The sequence below is a fragment of the Cololabis saira genome, chromosome 23 (assembly GCF_033807715.1).
Source record: "Cololabis saira isolate AMF1-May2022 chromosome 23, fColSai1.1, whole genome shotgun sequence".
Lineage (NCBI taxonomy): Eukaryota > Metazoa > Chordata > Actinopteri > Beloniformes > Belonidae > Cololabis > Cololabis saira.
This window is the reverse complement of record NC_084609.1, coordinates 22,330,507-22,345,403: the sequence shown is the minus strand read 5'-3', so window position 1 is coordinate 22,345,403 and position 14,897 is coordinate 22,330,507.

Genomic DNA, 14,897 nt, shown 5'->3' with positions numbered 1-14,897 from the left:
GGACGCGCCGGAGTTTTACCGCCGGCCGCCGCACGGGAGCCAGCCCGCTGCTGCTGCTGCGCCGCCGGGGACGGCTGCGCGCAGAGACGGCTCCAGGAAACGAGCTTCAGGTGAGAGACGAGGGCTGTCACGCTGCTTTAGGGGGGGTTATACATGTATATATATATATATATATATATATATATATATATATATATATATATATATATATATATATATATATATATATGTATATGTATATGTATATGGATATGTGCACACGCAGCCGCCCGTGCGTCTGTGCGTCTCTGCGGTGCCACTGTGGCGCAACCGCGGGCACCAGCACACTGCTGTGTCCGGGCTGAGACCGCAGCCTGCACCAGTTCATCACCCCCCTCCCCTAGGCTGCAAACATCTGATTTTATTCCCCGAAAATCACCTTTGTGCAGCCTGCGTGTGTTTGCCAGATCAAGTGCGCCATAGGTAAGCCTGAATTATGGCTCTGCGTTAAATCGACGCAGAGGAACCATAAATCAGCCTTATACTCCACGGTGCAAATGGCACCAAACCCCCCGAAAAAGAAAAGTGTTTACTATAGGGATGGGCGGTATGACTAAAAAATGTATCACGATAATTTCTGGCATTTATCCCGATAACGATAAAAATGACGATAAAAAAAATATCAATTGACAATGACAAAAACGTCATCAACGGGAATTTATCCTTTTTTCTTTCTTTCTTTCTTTCTTTCTTTCTTTCTTTCTTTCTTTCTTTCTTTCTTTCTTTCTTTCTTTCTTTCTTTCTTTCTTTCTGGCTCATTTCTTTCCTTCCTCTTTTCTCCCATCCTTCCTCCTTTCCTTGTTTTCTCCCTTCCTTCTCCCCTTTCCTTCCTTCCTTCCTTCCTTCCTTCCTTCCTTCCTTCCTTCCTTCCTTCCTTCCTTCCTTCCTTCCTTCCTTCCTTCCTTCCTTCCTTCCTTCCTTCCATCCTTCCTTCCTTCCCGTACGTTGTGCGTGGATTTAACGCAGAACCATAAATCAGCTTTACACAAAAACGTCATCAACGGGAATTTATCGTTTTTACCGCGAGATGACAAATTCTTATCGTGAGGAATTTTTTTGACGGTATATCGTGAACGGTAAAATATCGCCCATTCCTAGTGTTTACCGTCAAGTACCTTTAAACCTCTCTCTGTGCCAGCACTGATTGCATACTAATTTATCTCCGTGGTGTAATTTTTTGGGGGGGTTTGACAGGTTCTTGCGCAGACGAGTGTCCGACTAGAAGGTCGCGTTCCGATAATCAGGACGATGATGATGATGAAGACTCGCCGGACGGTGCAGGAACTAGTCCAGCGGTGCCGGCCGTGGAGCAGAGACCCGGCGGCTCGGAGAGTGGAAGAGTGGAAGTGTCGTGACCAGCAGTGCCAGGTTAGACACTTTGCTTTTAGTGCGTCTGGCACACTTTACTCCATTTCAGCTGCAACATCACGCACGTCAGACTTGTGTAGTGGTTTTTTTTTTTTCCAGCCTGATTAAGTTCCCACTACCTCTTCAAGCTATGGCTGTTTAACCCTGTGTGTGCGTGAGGTTGTGCATGAGTGAATGCTCTTTCAGCTGCACCATTCAACAAGCTTTCCCTTTCCCCCCCCTTTCCCTTTTACTTCCCACAGAGCAGTGAGACCTGTCGCGGGTGGAATACTGTAGGCTTTCTTACCATCTGACACAGGGGAGAAGATTTAAAAAGAAAGCAGCCTCATCCCTAGAAGGGAGGATGAGAGCCTTCACAAGCACTGAAAATGGACACTATCACGTTTTGGCACTCGAAAATGCCTCAAAAGCAGCAGACAATGTAGCAGTGTGTAAATTGTTTTTTTAATATATACATATGTATATATATAAATATATATGTATGTATATATATATATGTATATATATGTGTATATATATATATATATATATATATATATATATATATATATATATATATATATATATATATATATATATATATATATATATAAATACCTACTACCTATGTTCAGATGTAGCATATACGAAAGCATATTATGCTTTTTTATTCATTTTGTTAATACCTTTTAAACAGATGTGTGAATTTGACTCGGGAAGTTGCAGTGCAATTTCCTGCAGAAAACCTTTTTTTATTTTGTTAAAGTGGTCATTTGTCATCATTCAGGTGATTGCTATTTTGAAAATGCAGATTTGAGAAAAAAAAAACAAAAGAAAAAAAATCAGGGTTATGTAGAAGCAAAACGTCTTCACCTTTTCTATGGCTTTACTGTCCCAGTATTAAAGATCTTGTTTTTTTTTTGATGGCCACACTGTAAGTTAAGGGTCCACCTCACTGGGATCAGCCATGATAGATTCAGTTTACATGATTGTCACCATATTCCCCAATGTTCACTTTTTTCTCTACTAAAGGGGGGGGGGGGGGGGGGTCGCCAAAGTTTGTGCCTATATTTTTTATTTAATTTTTTCAAACCTGTGGGGAGGGGCGAGGGTAGGAGGGTGATTTAACTGCTGAGCAATATCCAACCATTCGCTACCAGTATTTGCAGATATCTCCAGGAATTAGATTATATTTTTAGATGAGGCCAATTAATATTTCAGTGGCTCACAGATTGTTTGTCCCGCCCCCGTATACAAAGTGTGGTCCAGGTTAACATAGATAAAATATGTTGAAACCACTGGGCTTTTTATGCAAATATGTGAATCAAAGAGTCGTCTTTGAGGTGTGGATTTCATGTGGAACATGTAATTGCACTATTCTTCATTTCTCATTTTAGTGAGGCCAGAAAACATAAATGACGCCGCCTCACTTTGTGTCAAATTTTGAAGTGTACCTGTGTTTTTTTTTGTTTTGTTTTTTTTCCTTTTGAAAACACTGAATAAATGAGACTAACTTATTTATGTTTTGTTTTTTTTTTTTCTGGTGAGTGTTTGTATAGCTTTCCAAAGATACATTTTTGTGCATTTCTTTTTGTAAATATGTCTTTTCATCAAAAAATGAATAAATAAAATTGCAAAACTGAGCCCAATAATGGATTTTATACCTTTTGTGTGCTTTGTGTTTTGTTCATTAATTAAAATAAAAAAAACAACAATGTGACCTTGGGTAATTTCTCGATTGCAAAATTGTTCCGCTTTTAACAATACTGACTTAAAGTTTAAAGAGATCCGCCCTTGTAAACTTCAACGCTGATCATAGTAATTACAAAGGCTTACACAGATCTGAGAAACAAGCAAGTGGGAAGCTTAATAGCCCCACAGGCCAAATGAGTGATAACAGTGACGTGACCAATTATGACACACTTAGTTCACAAGTATGCCACTGCAATGGCACTGAGACGTCTCTGTGAATACCTCGGCTCCTTCCAGGCTCCTTTCCTACCAGAGCTTAACTTGGCAGTTCGGTAGGATTTGCTAGAATAAAGTGATTAAAACACAGTGAACTGTGTAAATCTCTGGAGGAGATAAAGAGCGAGAGTGCAGGCTCGCGAGTGTGCTGAGTCCTTCGAGCCCCAGCTTTTGCCTGTAAAGTTGAAAACAAGGGTATGTCCTGCAGAAAAAAAAAAAAAGAAAAAAAAGAGGGAAAATAAGTTTTTAGTTACTGGCGTTCCCAGTCTCCAATCACAGCGGAGAGAAGCAAAGCAGACCACTTAGGAGGCAGCCAGTGAGAAGGGCGGTGGGAGGGATCCCGGGACAGTACAGGCTGTTCTTTTCAGAAGACACACACACCACCCAATTAGTCTCATTGGCTGACTCTTTCCTGTTGATACCAGTGTGTAGGAGTCACACACAGAAAGAGTGAGAGAAAGAGCCACTCTTATGATAGCTTGTACAGGCTGCAAGTGTTTGGAGTAATTACACGTGAGATCATTCCCTATTTATGTGCACTTTTAAAGAGCATTGTGATATGTTACTTTTTTGTTGTTGTTGCCAATGTCCGAAAGAGAAAATGTCAAGACTTGAGAGTTATCACAAAGCTGTTCTGAAGTGACATAAATGTTGCAAAGTAATCCATAAAAGCACGACATCCTCTGGTTTGTCCCTTTAAGGGTCACCGCAGCGGATCACGGTGCTCTGAGTGTTGATTTGGCAAACGCTTTACGTCGGATGCCCTTCCTGGCACGACCCTCCCCAGATAGCAAAGAATGTTTGGTCCAGACTTGGCCCATATCTGCAGCTTTCTTTTGACCACATTTGGCTTTGACTGGTGACATTGATTCAAGGTGAGCGTGGCTAACTAAACTTGGCCACATATCCACCAGACATGGCTCGGTTCTTCATTTTTATTGGGTCTTTGGGCCACGTCTGGCTCAAACAACACTTGTCAGAACTCAGGTTTCAGCCCAGGTCGTGATATTTTGGGGCAAGTCCGACCCACATAGCCCTCCCCAGCGCCATATGTGAGCCACAAGTGTTAAAAGTACTGCAGATTTAGTCCAAACATTTCTGCTATCCAGGTCCCCTTTTAGCAGCTGAGTTGTTAGAAAGTAATCCATAATTATATGTTTATTATCATAATGTCTGGGTTTTGCATTTTCAAAACTAGTTTTTTTGTTTTGTATTTAAAAAAATGTGTTGATTTCAACATTATCTTTTAAGGCAATTTGCTTTATAAGAAATGTTGAGGTCAGACCGCACCCGTGACCCTTTTCCAAAGTTTGCAGAACAATTTTTGACCATTTGACCATGTTTCACATTATTCCACATCTACAATGTCCTTTTCTAATATCACTTAACTGCTGTGGAAGAAAACATTTTAGCACAAGCTATGGCTTTGTCCTTAATCTAACCAGTAGTTTTGAGTCCTGACCAAGTGCAGGTGTAATCTGATCCGGAGACATTACTTAGACACTCAGTGTGGTTAAATGCACATTTAAATCAAGCTATTAACAACAATCTAGCTAAAGATTAAACTGGAGTTTCCCAAAAATCCAAGTATAGGCCTACATGTGCAAGAAGACAATTGATTATTGAGTGAGGTGCGTTCGACTCCGCAACGCTAGGTGGCGCCACACGCACTTTTGCATTGGCATTCTTCCGGTTTCAATTAGTAAACACGTGCAAAGGAGGACAAAGACACGCACAAATATGGACGCTAATGATGCAGCAGCTCTGTAAATGTCGTACATACCAAGTCTGATCATGTTGCAGGTAAGATGCACACAAATAACTCGGATTAGGACGCATTATCTGGCACTAAAAGCTTGATATCAAGAGCTTGAGTTCGGTTCGACTACAGCCCAGCTAAGGTGTATACATGGCTTTTAAAACCTCCATATCGGTCGTATTAAGACAACAATTTGACTTTCTGTTAGTCCACGAAAATGTACTGAGTGTAAAACGGTCCCTTCTAACACAACAGTTGTGAAAGAATACATTTTAGCACAAACTATGGCTTTGTCCTAAGCCTTAACTAGTAGTTTGATTCCTAACCCTTACCTGTGCTGAAAATCTGTGAGATGACAAAACCTTGTCACTTTGTTTGTGGCCACATACTGTAAGTATATGAAAATTACAGATATGGGATACTGTGACATCACAGACCCAGAGATCAGCATTCAATTATCCAGCTTCTCCGCCTATGTAACTCTGCCGTCTCACATCTTGCATCATTTTTATTAGATTTCAAAAGAGGCAGACATCGCAGACGAGAGGGGTGGAGTGGATTTAAGATGCGGACTCCACCCTGTTAACCCTCATGACTCAAGCTGACAAAATATAAACGGAAAAGAGGCTTTATTTTTCTTGTACGCCCACTGTATTTTGACCAAAACATGTCACAGACTTTTCTTAAAGATCTCAACAAAGTGTGCCGGCGTTTCAAAAGAGGGCATAATACGTCTCCTTTAATATTCCAGCTGTTTGAGGCAGCAAACAGAAAAAGTGTGAATAACAGAAGCTGTTTTTTTATATCATTGAAGCCTACAATATTATTCACGCATTGCATATGACGTAGATTGTCAGCTGTTTTTTTTTTTTTTACATATTTACACATTTCCTGTAAAAAAACAGAAGATAGGAAGGTTAACGCCCTTCGAAAATGCTCACTCAGCTCTTGCACGGTTTCCCCGTAGTGACTGGATTACGTATCGCCTACCATTGAACTGCTCATCAGTGAGCACTAGAAAGCATTTTACGGGATGCAGAATTAACAAATAACCTTGCGAGCAAGATAAAGCAATAAGCAGGGGTTTGCTTGATATTATTTCCTTTGCAGGAAAATAGAGGATATCATAATGTCACCAGCAAGCTAAGCCCTTATTTTGTCAGCCCATGGCTCCGGTGAGATATGTGTCACGACACATAACAAGATCATAAAGTCCACCTTTATGGTCAGATACCATGAATGTACAGGCCCGGCAGACGTCAGACTAATCACCAGTCAAAGCTCAATGAACACCTTTGAGCGCGTGTCATTTGGAAGAAAAACAAGTAGGCCTACATCCCGGGGAGGTTTGTTGAATCTTTTAACACTTGGATGAGCAAATATTTGACCAAATATCTGTTTTTCTTCATAATCTGAGAAACAAGGACGCCATGCAAGAAAACCCATAAACACCTTGCTGCCGGAGGAATTTTGCACGGATGAGTGGTCCAAATTTCATCAAGCCAAAGTCAGACTTGTGGAGCGCTCTGGATAAAGTCTTGGATAAGTTGTTTCTGAGAAGCGGCGACTACTAGCGACAATGGCCAAAGCTGCTCTTACTTCTTCCTCAATTTCTAGAAAAGAAAGAAATGTGTTTGAAGAAAATCATTATTCCAAATCTTTGCTTTTCTAAATATGTCAAAAAAAGCCACCTTTTTCCACATGCAATACCAGTTTGTTTGTTTGTTGCCTATAATCACCTGAGTACTATTTGTTTAAACATATCTTAAGGTATGCATAAGTACAGGACAAAAATAAAATCCTGATTTTTTTTCTCTGAAAACCCGATTTTCGATTTCGATTTCGATTGTTTTGGTAAAACTACAAAAGACAATGGAATAAATTGTTTCAAATATTTTATCTTTATTTTTAAAGAAAAATAGCAAACAAATTTCCCTATTGGGAATGAAGTGCAATTGAAAGATACTGTAAATCCTCCTTGAATTTAGTAAAGTGACAACATTTACAATTTTCTTGACCAAACAAAGATGACTAGACGAGCTCTGTCTGTAATGCAGCCAGCTGCAAAAAAGGAAAATCGATTTTCCGATTTTCCTTTTTTTAACAACGTCTTGATTAATAAATCCGATTTAGATTTAAAATCGATTAATCGCACAGCCCTAGTACAGGGTCACCTTTGTATTTGTCATTGTCTCGTTTTTTCAATTCAAAATTCTCCACATGCTCTCTCATGGGGTCATCTCAAGACGGCCGACGGCTCAGCCCTGGTCTGTGACCTCGTGACCTCTTCCTTCTCGACTATGCCTTTGTATTTTGTGCAGCATGTGATTTTGCATTGTCTCGTTGCAGAATTGGTGGACATTCCTGGCAAAAGATGTCATCTTAAAGGCAGCACGTTTCCTTAAATTCTTAATTTCCTCGGTGATTACATCTTTTCTGCATTAATGTTGCCACCACGGAGGTGTCGATTACCATTTCTAGGCTCATTCAAACTCTTGCCATCTAAGTTTTGGTCTATTTCCTCTGTGGTCCAGATCACATGGTGCCCATTTCTTCCCAAAAGCTCTGGAATCTAGAAAACTGATTTTTGTGGGTGCGTACGCTGGCACGGCCTCTGGACTAATGGTGAATGGTCTGCAATTACACAGTGCTGTTTTAACCTTGTCTAGGCTCTGCAAGTTCTTTATATTGTCCTTCTTATTCACCCATAAACACTCAACGGCTGATTTGTATGCTGTATATGTCTTGTGTATACTGTACAATGTGCAGCTCTTTGCTTCTGCAGCCAAACCCCAAAGAGTGTATAAAGAAGCATTGTTGGGTTCAGTGACCTGCCAAAGGAAAGTGAGCCACATGGTGGGACCATCTCTGAGTCGTGGCTTCACCCTTTGGCCTCAGTCTTGCACACTTGTCTCTGATGTCTTTGTTCCTACAAGACTCAGCCTTTCATGGAAATTGCTTTTGTATCAAATAGTGATTGTGGTCACCTGTTTAAAAAACATAATCCTTTTTCCATGAATTTCCTCACTCGTACTAAGTTGTACTGCGACCAATAATACACAATCGACAATTGTACTTGGGGGATATGTTGCTGGGCTCAAATGCAAAAAAGATATATATATTAAAAATGTAAAGAAGTTGATAAGGAAAAACGTCAAATATGTTTGGTTCATACTTTTTCTAATTTTGGTTAAAGGCAGGGTAAGTGATTTCAGGATGATGTCACTGTTGATATTTGAGTTGAGTTATTGTTGGTTCAACCCTGCAGCCCAAGAAAACACATGAGCACCAACTCCTCCACTTTCAATTACTGCTTTGAGCAGCCATTGTTATGGTTTTGGGTACTACTCTCATTCTGTTTCTAGTTTATGAAGTATTTTCTAAGTGTACTAAGGAGATGGTCATCCAGCAGATGGGGAGAAACCTCTCACTGAATGTGATAAAAGTGTTTTCATGTTAGAAATAGCATAGAATTGCTTACCCTGCCTTTAAATCCAGCGATGGAACAAGTCGGCATGGTCACACCGTATGTATAACTTAATAATCTAGTAAAACAACAACAAGGATGACCCCTGCCCCCTCTCTCGCTCTTATAGGCATTAAGCTGAGAAGACAAAAATACGGTGGAGCAAGCATTAGAGCAGTGTCGATGATCACATGACACAAAGCCTCTATCACAACCTCTTATACCTGCCAAGATGTACAAATAACTGAATCATGGAGTCAGTTTGTCCAGGTCTGAATTTAGTCCCAAGTTAGGAAAGCTTTTCCGCATTTGCAACATTACATTAGCAAGCCTTCAATAATTGCTTTGTATAATTAGGGAATAAATGCATCATAAAAGTCTGACATCTTTAAGCTGATGCTGTTAAGAGACATTCTGCGCAAAAGTGTGAGCTCATATCTTGGCAACACTCCTGGGGTTGTGGGGGGAGCTTTTTCTTTTTTTGTTAATGACTTGTTTTAATTCAGAAATAGAACTTTCCTATCTTTTACGTGTTATAAACTTATTATGAAATTTTAACTTAAAGGCAGAGAAGCTTTTTGTTTTCCCCTTTGCACAACTTCATGTTCATGTTCTCTTGGTAACGTGAAGAGAAGAGTGGAAGTAAATGAGAGGGACGGAGGAGAAGGGAGGAAAAGAAGGTGGTGAACGACTGAGTTAAAGAGGAGAGGGGGAAGAAAGGCTTTTTGGCCGTGTCTTACCTCAGCCTGGCCAAATCACATCCAGCGCAGGATGTAAATAAATTGATCTGCCAATATGAAGTCTTTACACATTTTGGTTTTGCCCGAGGCTGTGTGACTCATGCAGCCTGGCTGTGTGACCTTAATGCTGGCTGTCCTGCTGCTTTAGTGCTGGAGTGTTTAGTTTGAATTGCAGCAGGGGTCACCCAGACTATGCAGGCCCGCTGTGTTTTCTTCTAGGGATACAAATACTCTTCGACAAAGAAAGGAGAAAAAAAAAACTAATGGGCTTTAAAAAATAAAGCGTTTGCTGTTCTGTGCAGAGGGGTTGAGTTTAACGTTTTCTTTAACCATCGCAAAACAACACTGTTCAGCATTTCAGTCCTGTTCCAGTTGTATCCACAGCAAACATTTCATCTATTTACTGTTTGTGTCCAAATGTTTCAGAAGTGATACAATTTGTGTAAATTTTATTTACAATCTTCGCTGCTTCAGCCTCTGTGTTGATGAGTCACATAGTTTCTAAATGACTGTAAACAGATCTCCGTAAGTGTGTTACAAAAAGCTTCATTGGCATAAAAATTCACTTAATCACATTGGCTCTGGCGCAACATGACCAGTTAATATCATTTCAGCAATCCAATGATCAGCACAGGCGCAGTTGTTAATGAGAACATGTCAGCTGAAACCACTCATCATTCTGGTTGAATAACAAGAGCAGACTGGTTGTTACAAAAGGAGACATTCGGGGGTTAGAGATGTTACCTCAGAGGAAACAGTTGCTTTGCTTCAAAATATTCACGTATGCAAGGACATGGCTGCTATGAATATTGCATCTGAAAAAAATCACCTACTGCATTATCAAAAACTTTAATGAGAGATGTTCAGCTGCAGTGAAGAAAGACTCATGACGTCCAAGAGCGCCCAACAAGTGCCAGGAATAGTATTAGTCAGTATTAGCATGCCGCCACCGATGCTAGAACTCCATAGTCTCCAGAAGAAAAGGTGAAGTTCACAAACAAGTGAAACATCTTGAGACCATCCACGTTTGGCCTTCTCACCTTGGGGAGTGTGTTTATTTACAGTTCTTACAACACTAACATGAATGTTATCAAAAGTTTGTCCAAGAACAAGCTCTTCGTAGCATAATATACGGTGGCCGAGACCCGCCATTGCTGAAAATAAAAGTAACGCTGCAAACAGAAACAAATGCCGCTGCAAATAAAATAAACGCTGCAAACAAAAAGAAACGATGCTGCAAATAAAAGAAACGCTGCAAATATAAAGAAACCCTGCTGCAAATAAAATAAACCCCGCTGCAAATAAAATAAAAAACGACGCAAATAAAAAAGCCACAACGGAAGTGAATTACCGGGGACTATTTTTGCTGATGCACCGGTGTTTTTTACGTGAAAGGAGAAGAAGAGGACGTAAGTGAAAAGGAAGAAATAAGAAGAGCGAGGAATAAGAAGAACAACGAACGAATAAGTGAAAAGGTTAGTGTTCAACATCGCTACGTGTAATTTTTAATTTGCAACACCGGTGCATCAGCAAAAATAGTCCCCGGTAATTCACTTCCGTTGTGGCTTTTTTATTTGCGTCGTTTTTTTATTTTATTTGCAGCGGGGTTTCTTTATATTTTCAGCGTTTCTTTTATTTGCAGCAGCGTTTCTTTTTGTTTGCAGCGTTTATTTTATTTGCTAAGCGTTTGTTTTATTTGCAGCAGCGTTTGTTTCTGTTTGCAGCGTTACTGTTATTTTCAGCAATGGTGGGTCTCGGCCACCGTGCTAATAGATCCGACCCACATCTAGAAGGATATAGAGGCTGCAAATGATCCATAGGCCTTCACGATCTAGCAGTTGGCGGTTGGTAAACGCTCCGACAAATCAGAGCAACAAATGCAGTGACTTATACAGAGGAACAGAAATGAGTCTCCGGGGGAGTGAGTTATGTAGAGTTTGATGGAGCGAGAGAGACGCCAATGCAATCAAATTGGAATCCAACTATTGTTGCTGTTTTTGTCAGCAGAATCTTTGGATAACGGGTGTGCTAAAACACTCAAACAATATCTTTTACATCAGGGTGTGTGTAACTACAACTTTAGACAGAGACAATCACGTTCAGATTACTTCTTGAATAGCTTATTGTGAGAGCAAGTTTATCACATGCTGTTACCATTTGTAAATGAAACAGGCCTCATCCACCACAATCCCTCAGAGATTGTTGCAGAAGACCGAGGTAGCCAACATGTCGCTCTATTTCGTCTGCAGAAGCCAGGACTCAGAATACCAGCAGGTATTGGGCACCTTTAATCTCACTCTAGTTGTGGATGGCAAGTTGCAGGGCCAAAAATCCAAACAACAACCGCCAGTAGGTCCCATTTAGCTATCAGTGGAGCTAACTGGTACATTAAACTTTTGCAAATACATCAATCCTTGCAAAGGAATGCTTTAATTGCTGTCTGATGTTACATTTTGAAAGAAAAAGTCAGAGTCTTTAACTGTTGATGCCAACAAGGATTCAAACAGCTGAAAATCCTCAGCAGCAGCCATCTACACTGTTTACCACTCAGAATATGTTGTTGCTCTGACGTCATTGTGTTAAACCTGCCCAGAGACTCTCTCTACAAAGATAAACTGATTTTGGGCGTAGTGAACAGGCTCCAACGGATAATAGCTAGATGCACCTGCAACAAATATTTAAATTTGCTAGCGGTAGGATCTAGGTTTCTAGATCTATCAAAATTCCAGGTGTAGTTTAGTGATGATCCGTAGATTTTCCAGAACGATACAGTCGCATCTAAATGATTCACAAGATTGCCTTTTGAAAATAAAAGAAGTAAACAACAAACATGGCACATCACCAAAAAAACCTCATATGGATTGTCATGCATGTTTCTGGAAGGGTCAAGATTTGGGCGGGTTTTGGAGCCACAAGATCTTGCAGTCATTAAGTTGACTATCACACCATCCGGATAGCAGACTATTATAGTCAAATATGAGGCCATCTACCTGACGGCTAAACATGATCTAAAATAGAGTGGTGCAAGGGTCAAAGATCCCAAGTACTCCAGGATATCTGCAACAGAACAATGAACAAAAGGAAATATCCAGAATGTTGCATTGAAGTTCAGATGTCAACATGACTGAAATGCAGGGGCAGCACTTTGAGAGAGTTGTGCTTGAACAAAAGTCCTAGACAAACCTCGAGGAAGTGACAAAAGCATTATGAAGAATAGTTGGCTGAAATTCCTCAACAACATCAGAGTCGATCATGTAAAAAGAAAACTACAACTGTACGTTTTTTCTGCTAAAGGTTGTTTTACAAGCTTAGCTCAAGTGGAAGAGTTAAACTATCCTGGGGTTTTGTTAGCAGTTGAGGGAAGAATGGAGGGGAAATTGACAGGTGGATTGGTGCGGTGTCTACAGTAAAAGGGACTCTGTATTGGTCTGTTGTGGTGCAGAAGGAGTTAAGGCAAAAGGCAAGGTTTACCTTCACCTATGGTCACAAACAGTGGGTAGTTACTGAAAGAATGAGATCATGTATACAAGCAGCTGAAATGAGTTTCCTGCAGAAGGTGGCTGGACTGCCTCTTCAAGATATCCAGATATCATATCTGATGAGGATGGCCCCTAGACGCCTCCCTCAGGAGGTGTTTTGGGCATGTCCAACCAGGAGGAGGCCCTGGGGAAGACCCAGGATCTGCTGGAGAGATTCTATCTCTCCTTTGGCCTGAGAACGCTCAGAGGGGTAGGAGGACGTGGCGAGGGAGAGGGAGGCCTGGGCCTCTCTGCTTAGACTGCTGCCCCCGTGAGCCGACTTTGGGTAAGTTTTACGCATAAAACAAATAAGTTTTACTCAAATGATGCATTTATCAGTTTTTTTCTATATCAATTTGTGGATAGATATGTTGCGTATCTGTCAGTGTGCAATCTCAGCATGTTAATCACAGCGAGTTCCACTTGCAAGAAAGCAAACACTGCAGTGAAAACTGGCCGCCACCGCCGACGACGCTGAGACTTTTAGCAGTGAGTAATGCTTTAGCAAAGGAAAGACATGTCACCACAGGAAGTATCAGTGCTCACAGGTCAGGCCGAGGTCAAAACAAACCCCTCTAATGTGTCTGATTGGTGCTTTGATTAGGTGAGCTCGGGTCACTGCCCTTCAAAGGGGCAAGAGGTTCAAGTTAAATCTGTGTACAAAAGCAACCGAGATGGTTTAATTCTGTTTTTATTGCAGAAACAAAGCTTGCAAATCTGGAGACACACTTTCAATACTGAACCGTTCACATCAAAGGTGTACATGCGTTCATGTCATGGCTCAATTTGACTTTAATAATTAGCTTGAATCACTGTTTTCTGGGATATGGTGATTGCGCAACATGTTTGGTTTTTAAATTAAAGATTATTTATTCACAGCTGGTGAAAGTTTCAATAACTTACCAGTCCCTTATCTTCCACTAATGGCCATGAGTCACTACAACCGGCAGCGTCTTTGTGCTAGTGTACATACTACTGTAATAAAAGTAGTTTGCCATGCTATTAATCACCCAGCCACACAGCGGTTCAAAGAAGTTGGTAAAATTAGGTGAATGATTGACCCAATAACAGCTTATACGATTGAAACGTCCTCCAGTTAGTTAGAACATAATAGACAATTTGAATGAAAGGTTAACCACTTTTAAAAAAAGGGTTTGGTGGAAGTTTGGTTGCTTCCGTCCTAAAGCATTAAAGGATTTCGATAACTTAAAGTACATTTCAAAATTGTAAGAAAATGAGTTGTTTTCTCTGCTCTGAGGCGATAACCTTGCATTAAAAGCTGTCAAACCAGCTCAACTAGAGCAAACAGAACTGAGTTAACTGAAAAACCATCATCCCTCACAGCTGTTTATGTTGTCAGCTTTTTAGTGTAACTGTCGCCTGAACGGTGTTGACCCCCAGCACTCCTGCAGTTCTGCACAGAATCCCTCCGGGTAGTTGCATGGGTTTCTGCGGCGGGGCATCTCCCTTTGGAAATCCAGAAATACATTTATATATCAAATTCAATGTATGTCTGGATTTCTTTTCCCCCCGTTAAGCACACTTAACATAAAACCACTCTTCTGACCTCAAATGTGCAGTTCCACAGTTCAGCTGCCAGAATTAATCAAATTCTTGTTCATTTCATTAATCTTTTCCAGTTTGACTAAAGAGAACAGTCTGTTTTCTAAATTCTAGCATCCAGGGGCAAAAGCATTTCTGCTAAATGGTTACCTGCCTAAACCCACGCGTTCCCAATTGAATACTGTTTTATATATTTTGAGTGCATTAGTGCTTTCGCATTGATAAGCACTGTCACGGTTTTGTCACTTCCTGTTTTATTTTGAAGCCCATCGTGTGTCCGAAATGCCATACTAAACAGTATATATTCAAAAAGTATACTTTAGTTTGGCACACTTTTGAGTAAATATCAGTAGTATGCATTAATTGGGACGTACTACTCAGAGCCACACGGCACTTCCTGCCGTTGGGAGGGGGAGTTGTTACCATGGTAACAACTCCTGTCACAGCAGCAGTAGCAGCACCGCTCCGCTCTTTCCCGTTTATCCCGGCCGAAACAA